This window comes from Trichosurus vulpecula, chromosome 1, assembly GCF_011100635.1.
Source record: "Trichosurus vulpecula isolate mTriVul1 chromosome 1, mTriVul1.pri, whole genome shotgun sequence".
In the NCBI taxonomy this organism is placed as follows: Eukaryota; Metazoa; Chordata; class Mammalia; order Diprotodontia; family Phalangeridae; genus Trichosurus; species Trichosurus vulpecula.
The window spans coordinates 114,041,651-114,050,821 of NC_050573.1; the positions used below are offsets into that span (position 1 = coordinate 114,041,651).

Here is a 9,171-nt window from a genome sequence, read left to right on the forward strand (position 1 = left end):
TTTTTTTTGCACTTAATAGTATTTTATTTTTTTTCAGTTACATGTAAAGATAGTTTTCAATAATCACCTTTGTAACATTTTGAGTTCCAAATTTTTTCTCTTCCCTCCCCCCTCCCCAAGATGGCAAGCAATCTGATAAAGGTTTTACACATACAATCATGTTAAACATATTTCCACATTAGTCATGTTGTGAAAGAAGAATCAAAACAAAATGGGAAAGCTGCAAGAAAGCAAAGGCAAACAAAAAAAGTGAAAATAGTATGCTTTGATCTGCATTCAGGTGGCATAGTTCTTTCTCTGGATGTGGGTAGCATTTTCCATCATGAGGCTTTTGGATTTGTCCTGAATCATTGTATTGCTGAGAAGAGCTATGTCTATCACAGTTGATTATTGCATAATGTTGCTGTTAATGTTTACAATGTTCTACTGGTTCTGCTCCCCTCACCCAGCATCAGTTCATGTAAATCTTCCTAGGTTTTTCTGAAATCTACCTGCTCATCATTTCTTATAGAAGGATAGTATTCTATTACATTCATATACCACAACTTGTTCAGCCATTCCACAACTGATGGGTATCCCCACAATTTCCCATTCTTTGCCACCACAAAAAGAGTTGCTATAAATATTTTTGTACATGTGGGTCCTTTTCCCTTTTTTATGATCTCTTTGGGACACAGACCTAGTAGCGGTATTGCTGGGTCAAAGGGTATGCACAGTTTTATAGCCCTCTGGGCATAGTTCCAAATTCCTCTCTAGAATGATTGGATCAGTTCGCAACTCCACCAGAAATGCATTAGTGTTCCAATTTTTCTCACATCTTCAACATTTGTCATTTTCCGTTTCTGTCATATTAGCCAATATGATAGGTGTGAGGTGCTACCTCAGAGTTGTTTTAATTTGCATTTCTCTGATCAATAGTGATTTAGAGCATTTTTTCAAATGACTATAGATAGCTTTAATTTCTTCATCTGAAAACCGCCTAACAAGGACTTATTAATCAGTGCTATATGTAAGGCTAATTTTAGGAGGGGAAGAACTAAGATTTTTTTGTTATGTGTGGTAAGGAAGATCAGAGAGGGAAAATTAAAAACTGAAAAGAGTCAACAAACATTTATTAAGCACCTGCCTTATGCCAAGCACTGTGCTAAGCATTGGGGATGCAAAGAAAGGCAAAAAACAGCTTCTGCTCTAGAGGAGATTGCAGTCTAATGGAGGAAACAACATGAAAACTCATATGTATATATATATATATATATATATATATATATATATATATATATATATATATATATATATATATATATATGTGTGTGTGTGTGTGTGCGTGTGTGTGTGTGTGTGTGTGTGTGTGTGTGTGTGTGTGCATAGGCGTGTGTTTATAATATGTTTAACCAAAGTTTAAATGGCATCCTTGTAGAGATATATGCCTCCACACAGTCTTTCCTATGAGAAAATTTCTGTGCATGATGAGGAATTAGCTAGACTTTGCTGAAGTACCTCTGGTGAAGGAGATCTAACCACCTCACAGCAACCTATTCCACTTTTGTATAATTCTAATTGTTAGCAGGGGCAGCTGGGTGGCTCAGTGGATAGGGTGTCAGACCTAGAGTAAGGAAGACTCATCTTCCTGAGTTCAAATCTGGCCAGATGTATGATCCTGGGCAAATCACTTAATTCCATTTGCCTTAATTTTCTCATCTGTAAAGTGAGCTGGAGAAGGAAATAGCAAACTGCTCCAGTATCTTTGCCAAGAAAATCCCAAATGGGGTCATGAAGAGTTGGATACAACCGAGCAACCACAAATTGTTAGCAACTTTTTTTCTGGCACTGAACCTAAACTTATCTCTTTGCTGCTTCTACTCATTTCTCCTAGGTTGGCCACAAGCCCCTTCTCTGTGATAGACCTTCAAATACTTGAAGACAGCTATCACATGCCCCTAAATCAGGGGTTCTTAACCTGGAGTCTGTCAGTCAATCAACAAGCATTTATTAAGGGTCTATTACATTTCAAACACTGTGGGGACACAAAGAAAGGCAAAAACCAGTCCCTGCCCTCGAGGACCTCACAGTCTAAAAGGGGGGGACTATATGCAAACGATGAGATACAAATGAGATAGAGACGGGATAAACTGGGGATAATTAACAGATGGAAGGAAAGGCAGCCAACGAGGCCAGGAGGTGGTGAGGAAGAGGAGGAGGAGGAGGGAGAATATTACAGGCATGGGGGACAGCCAGGAAAAATGTCAGCATTCAGGAGATGGAGTGTTTTATAAGGAATGGCAAAGAGGCTGGAGTCACTGATCTCAGCTTACGTGAAGGTGAGTAAGGTAGGAAGCCTGGAAAGGTAGGAGGGGGCCAGGGTATGAAGGGCTTTGAACACCAAACAGAAGATCTAATAAACCGCAGTTTATTGAATAAGGGGCTTGGGTGGTGACACGGTCAGTACTATACTTTAGGAAGAGATAAAGGAGATACAGAGAGGGATTAAAGAGAAAATCAGGCAGGAGACTAAATTAAATGCCCTTTAAAGGACTTTCTGTCTCTAAGATTCTATGTGACAGGGTCTCGAGCTTCTGGCCTGGGCCCACTCTAGGGCAAAGGGAATGGTCTCAGAAGGTCATTTAAGATATGGAGCAATAGCTGAACCTAAGGTACAAATTTTCATCAACAGACCTTCCATTGGTTTTGTGTGTCCTGGGACCTCTGGACAGCGTGCCAATGCAGACATGGACACCCAAGGCATTCTCAGGAGAATATAAATGAGGCATGCCTTCCTGGTTATATTACCCAGGTGGGAGGCCTCATAGCAGAACACAGAGACATACACAGAAAAGAAAGCACTTCAGACTCCTGAGCGCCATGGCTACACTGTCTTGCTATGATGAATGACCTCTCCTGACCTTTTTAACTTTCCCCTCTTACCTGTTCTTTCATGGGTAGGTGGGATGTTGGGGCTTGCTTATAAGGGAAATATTAGTGACCTAAAGTTTTTTCTTCTTAGTTAAGTCTGCTGGTTAAAGGCAGCTCGTAGTGGTGTGGAAGCACACCTCGCAAGGAGTGGCTATACCTGCTTCCTTCCTTGCCCCCATGGGTCAAGTGCTCTATCAGGTGACCACTATGGTTATAAAAAATCAATATAAGTCCTTGTGGTGCCAGGTGGCAAGTTATCACCCGCTATTGCCTCTGTGAACACTCTGTGGTCATTTTTGTTCAGTCATTTCAGTTGTGTCTGACCCTTCATAACCTCATTTTGAGTGTTTTCTTGGCAAAGACACTAGAGTGGTTTGCCATTTCCTTCTCCAGCAGATCCAGCGGAATCTTTAGGATTTGTTCTGTAAAATTTGGATTCAGCCAAAAGGCCACAGGTTCCCCACCCACTGACATAGAGGATCACAAACATAAACACATAGGGACAGCCATTTAGAGTCTCAGAGTCCCCAGAGCTCCCGGCGCTGATGCAAAGAGTTCTCACTTGGCTCTCTCCATTTTCCTCCTGATAACACCTTGGATGATGGAAGGTCCCCAAATGTGGGGAAAATGGCATGAAAGTGGAAACAATAGGAAGCCAAAGAGACTCTGACCACCTTCTTCATAATTTTGCCTGAGTGGCCTGATTTGGATCAGTCTCTTTTCTAATCTTCCTTTTCTTCCTTCAGGATATCGTGTGATAGAAAGAACATTGAATTTGGAATCAGAAATTGTTGTTTGGTCATTTTAAAGCCCAACTCTTCATGGCCCCTTTTGGGGTTTACTTGGCAGAAATACTGGAGTGGTTTGCCATTTCCTTCTCCAGCTCATTTGACAGTTGAGGAAACTAAGGCAAACAGGGTTAAGTGACTTGCCCAGGGTCACACAGGCCAGATTTGAGCTCAAGAAGATGAGTCTTCCTGACTCCAGTCCTGGCGCTCTATCCACTGTACCACCTAGATCCTACTGCTGACTAGCTCTGTGATCTTAGAAAAGTCTAGATCTTAGTTTGCTCCTCTTTAAAGTGAGGTGATTGGTCCAGAAGAGTAGGTCTTGAAGGTCCTTCTCAAGTTCTATGGCCTACGAACCTACAATAAAATCAAAGAAGCTTTTGATTGCCTGCCATACACAATACGGAGAAATTGCTGATCATGGGAATGTGGTGGCCGTGCAAAAAAATGGCAGATGCCAAAGGGCCTAGTCTTTCCCCTGCTTATGTTGAACTCCATGGCCTCCTTTCTTCTGAGTTTCTGCTCTTAAGAGTTTGGATGTGAATTGAAATGTTTTTGTACAAAAAAAGCCAATGCAACAAAAATTAGGAGGGAAGCAGAAAATTGGGAGAAAATCTTTACAACTAGTATCTCTGATAAAGGCCTCATTTCTAAAATATACAGGGAACTGAGCCAAATATATAGGAATACAAGCTATTCCCCAATTGAGAAATGGTCAAAGGATATGAACAGGGCAGTTTTCAGAGGAAGAAATTAAAGCTATCTATAGGCATATGAAAAAATGCTCTAAATCACTACTGATTAGAGAAATGCAAATCAAAACAACTCTTAGATACTACATCTCTCCTGTCAGATTGGCTAAAATAACAAAACAGGAAAATGATAAGTGCTGGAGAGGATGTGGGAAAATTGGAACATTGTTACATTGCTGGTGGAGTTGTGAGATGATCCAGCCATTTTGGAGAGCAATTTGGAACTATGTCCAAAAGGCTATAGAAATGTTCATACCCTTTGACCCAGCAATACCACTTCTAGGGTTGTATCCCAAAGAAATCACACAAGCGGGAAAAGGACCCATATGTACAAGGATATTTATAGCAGCTCTTTTTGTGGTAGCCAAGAATTGGAAATCAAAGGGATGCCCATCAATTGGGGAATAGCTGAACAAGCTGTGGTATATGAAGGTAATGGAATACTATTGTGCCATAAGAAATGGGGATGATACGGATTTCATAACAACCTGGAAAAACCTACACAACATAATGCTGAGTGAGCGGAGCAGAGCCAGGAGAACATTGTACACAACCACAGATATATGGATTCCATGAGGACCAACCCTGACAGACTTCGCTCTTCTTAGCAACACAAAGTGCAAGGACAACTCCAAAGGACTCACGATGGAGAATGCTATCTACATCCAGAGAAAAAACTATGAAGTATGAATGCAGATTGAGGCACACTTCATGCTCGCCTTTTTCTCTTCTCTTTTGTTTTTGGGTTTTTTGGGGGGTTCTGTTTCTTCTTTCTCATGATTCATTCCATTGGTCACAATTCTTCTCCACAACTTGACTAGTGTATAAATTAATTCAATGCGAAGTTATACATGGTAGTTATATGAGATTCCATGCTGTCTTGGGGAGGGAGCGGGGAGGGAGGGGAGAAAATCTGGAACTCAAAATTATGTAGAACCGTGTGTGGTAAACTAAAAAAAAAAATAGAGTTTGGATGGTGAGTTATCCATTAGGGCAGGAATAGTCTCTTACTTAACTCAGAACCAACTCTTCACTTCCCCAGTCAACACAGATTGGGGTTAAGCCCTTGGAAGTCCAGCAACTTCTTGTTAATTACAGGGATGGGATGTGTTTAGGCTTTTTCTTAGGAGTGACAAAAAAGATACTGGTTTGTATAATGGAAAAAACTCTGTGATGGAAGTCTAAATTCCAGCTCTGACACTTACTAAGATGAGGAGCTTGCAAAAGTCCCTGAATCTGTCTGGGCTTTAGCTTCCTTCTCTGTGCAATGAGAGGTTTGGAGTAAGATCTCTTCCAGCTCTAAACTGGTCCAACATCTGCTCTTCGATTGATTTTGTCCTCTCCCACCAACAGAGTAAGACTTCTTTTCACTGCAACCCAACGGACTACCAGAGTAAATGATGCCCAGAGAAGCTAGTGGCTACAAGATGGATTTGGAGACAGAGCTCCTGGGTTCAAATCCCTGTTCTGCTACATAATACATGTGTGACCTTGGACGAGACCCTTAATCTCTCTGAACCTCAGTTTCTTTATCTGTAAAAATGAGGTATAAAAAATTTATATGTACAGATACACACATATACATATATACACCATATGTTTGTGTATATATATGTATACATATACCACATATGTATGCACACATACATGTACCTTGAGGTATGTATGTATATGTGTGCATATGCACACATGTATAATGATATGCATATACATGTATAAAGATATGTATACACATCTTTCTAATTTTATGTATCTAACAACATATGTGCATGCATGTACATGTACATGCACATACTCATCTTTCCAATTTTATGTGTATGCATATATACACATATACAGACATACATTTCTACTTTTATATATGTGTATACATACATGTACATATGTTTCATACATATATATGTGCATATACATCTTTCCAATTTTATATGTATGTGTACATACATGTGTATATACATGTATACGTACATCTTTCCAATTTTCCTTCTAAACTAAGTTCTGTGAAGTTGGAAACTTAATGTCCTCCAGCCTCAGCTCTTAATACATGTTGAAATGAGTTGACCAAGATCACATGAAATGTTCTGGGACTGTGATCAGAATCAGGACTGGGATCCAGGACCCCTAACTCACTGGGTGTGTATGTATATTTTTTCCATGATATCACAGTTCAAGACTCTGTAAATGCCTTCATATAAGCAGCCCTACATCACTGGCAATCTGAGATCTAATCTCAGAAGAGAAAATCAGGAAACCAGGAGGAAGTAAAGCAGCACGTAGCCAACCTCAGCAAGAGCTGTTCTTTGGCAGCCAAGTCCTGCCTACGCTTGAGCTCTCAACAGATGTTTTCAAAAGCATTTGTGCCTGGCCTCTGAAGTGCTCTTAATCGCAATGTTCCAGAGGAGAAGTGTGCCATTTCTCAGTCACTGGAGATAAATGAAGAGGTTTGGAGTTGTACCTCAGACTTCTTTGAGGATGGACTACCATGACACTGTATGCCATCCTGGAGAGGGCTGTGGCCAGATGGAGGGGAAGGGCAGACCTGATGGTTGGACTGTTGACTCCAAGAACAGCTTCTCTCCAATTATGGCTGTACCCCATTTTTAGTGTGATGAAACCAGAACACTGGAGCTGGAAGAGTCCTCAGGGGTCATCTAATCTAACTCCCTTATTTTACAGGCAATTGAAATGTGTGTGTGTGTGTGTGTGTGTGTGTGTGTGTGTACATGCACGTATTTACTGTACCTGTGATTTCCAAAGTATAGGGAACTCCCTGCAAGGAAATGACCTCTACCAATGCAGATCAGCATCTGCCCTGCAGCTTATCATCTCAGAGCAGGGTCAGTGGATAGATTACAGGGAGTTCATGAGCTCGGATGGGAAACAAAATTGCATCATTATTTTCATTACCCCTTAACTAAATTTATAGTTCCTATCAATTTTTTAACATTGTTGTAAGTTTTATTTGCCAATAAATTAAAGCGTATTCATGATGTTTTATTCTTTTGGACACTTTAAAAATTCAAAGTCCTTAAGAAAGAGCTCAGCTTCCCATTTAATCTTCAGATTCAGAACCTTCCTCATCTTTAATCTGGAAATAACAAAGTTCTCCTTGTCAGATGCAACCACATGAAGCCAATCATGAAGATTGTTCCTCTTAAGATATTTCTTGGTAAGATCTTCTAAGTATTGTTTAGAGAACTGTTTCTCAGACACAGTGGTGATCTTATTCTTGAAGTTCAATACGGACAACATTCCCTAGGTTCCCTGTTTTTCCATTGACTTTAACTTTCTCCTTCAAGAATGGCTCAAAATTTCCAGAATCAAAGATTCCATCTTTAACTGGATGAGTAAGGTCAAGGTTAAACTTCCAAGTTGATCTCTTAGCTTTCTTCTCTTTTGGTGGTGCCATCTTGGACACACACATTGCAAAAAGAGGTCTACCAATTCTTTTAAAACATGATTTTGAGAAGAGATCAGCCACATTCCACAACTGAAGAGTAACCCTCTCTATAATATTCCTAATACATTCTCATCTCTCCTTGGCTTGAAGATCTCCAATGAAAGAGAACTCACTACCTCACAAGATAGTCCATCCCACCTTTGGACGACTTTGTTAAGAAGCCTTTCCTTTTTATGAGGAAAAAACGTATCCCCTTAAAGCTTCCACCCAGTGATTCTAGTACTGTCTTCAGGGGTTGAACAGGACAAACCTAATTCCCTTTTCGGATTGCAGCCCTTCAGATATTTAAAGACTGATCATGACTCCCCCATATCTTCTCTTCTTTGACACAGAGCTCAGAATAAGTCCAGGTCCTACAATCCATTCGTGTTGACTTGAATATGTCTCCTCTCATTCTTACTGTCCCCCCACAGTCGGTTGGTCACTGACCCCAACCCCCTCTACTGTGTTATCTAAGCATATATATGGCATACAAAAAAAGAACCCTGTAACAAATGTGAATGGTCATGCTAAATAAATTCCTGCATTATCCAAGTCTAAGAATATGTATGCCTCCCTCTATATTGTGAATCCAGCACCTTCCTGTACCATATATGTATACACACAATGTATGTATATACATATATATATACTCACATACACATATATGTGTATTATATGTAAGCATATACATCTGTACATTAGGTATATAAACATATTTATTTGTATGTATATACATGTATATGTGTATATGCATTGTGGGGAGAGAGGGAGAGAGAGAGAGGAGAGAGAGAACCAACGATGAGGCATGGAACCATGCTACACATTTCCTGACCACGAGGTGTTGGACTCAGGATGTAGAGGGAGACATACATTTTGGATATGGTCAATGTGGGAGTTTGCTTTGCACGACCATTCACATTTGTTATAAAGGTTTTGCTTTTCTTTTTTTCTTCATTTGTGTAGGGGGTGGAAAGTAGAGATAATAAATACTTGTTAATTAAAAAAAGAAAAGATAACTTGAAAGCCTCCTTCCACAGGAAGCCTTTCCCAGTCTCTCCACCTACCACAGAATCCCCTTCTAAGTTCATCTACTGAGAGGGCCAGATGTGTTACATTCACCTCCTCTTCCAGGGTTCTTCAGCACCCTTATGAAGTTGGAGGGGGAAGTCTCTGGTCTCTGCCACTAGCTAGAGCCCTCATGGATTGCATTCTCCCAGTTTGGGGAGTCAAAGCATCCTAGTTCCATTTAACCACTTAACAATCAGATTAGCTTTTCCAA

At 40.3% G+C, this 9,171-nt stretch overlaps 1 pseudogene; it reads right to left on the reverse strand.

The window, feature by feature from the left end:
* Positions 1-7,502: 7,502 nt before the first annotated feature.
* On the reverse strand, positions 7,503-7,859 carry LOC118842400 (annotated as a pseudogene).
* Positions 7,860-9,171: the final 1,312 nt, after the last annotated feature.